This window comes from Lutra lutra, chromosome 5 (genome assembly GCF_902655055.1).
Source record: "Lutra lutra chromosome 5, mLutLut1.2, whole genome shotgun sequence".
NCBI classification, from domain to species: Eukaryota; Metazoa; Chordata; class Mammalia; order Carnivora; family Mustelidae; genus Lutra; species Lutra lutra.
Genome location: NC_062282.1, coordinates 30,296,723 through 30,297,279, shown reverse-complemented (window position 1 = coordinate 30,297,279; position 557 = coordinate 30,296,723).

Here is a 557-nt window from a genome sequence, read left to right as displayed (position 1 = left end):
AAAAACTCATTTCTATTGCTCCCTGTCCTTCTGTCCTTCCTCCTGTGCCCGGGGACCACAGCTAGCCCAGGCGGCCATCCCAAGCATTTAGGATCAGTCGGGCCCAGACCCGAAGCCCGCCCCCGCCTTCACCACCACACAGCCCACAGTTCCATCAATGGCCTTGCCCGTCCCACAGTTCCATCAATGGCCTTGCCCGTCCGCTGTCCACAACCGATCCCCACCCAAGGGAGAACAAACTTGAAACAATGTTCCTCACTTTTTCCACCCATACTTCCGGTGTGCCGTCCCTCTGCCGGGTGCTATTCAAGGCACTCGTCATCCCAAAGTGTCCAAAACCAAAAAGCTTTGCCCTTGTGTAGTTGATATTTTATTTTAGTGGAGACAGACAGTATTCAAAAAAGTAAAAATATGTAGTGATCCAGGCAATAATAAATGCTATGAAGAATACAAAGAGGCTATTACAATAGGGGGAAAAATAGGGCCTGCTTTAATTAGAGGTGACACTGAGGCAGGATTGAAGAAACAGAGAACGCCAACAAATGAGCATCTTGGCT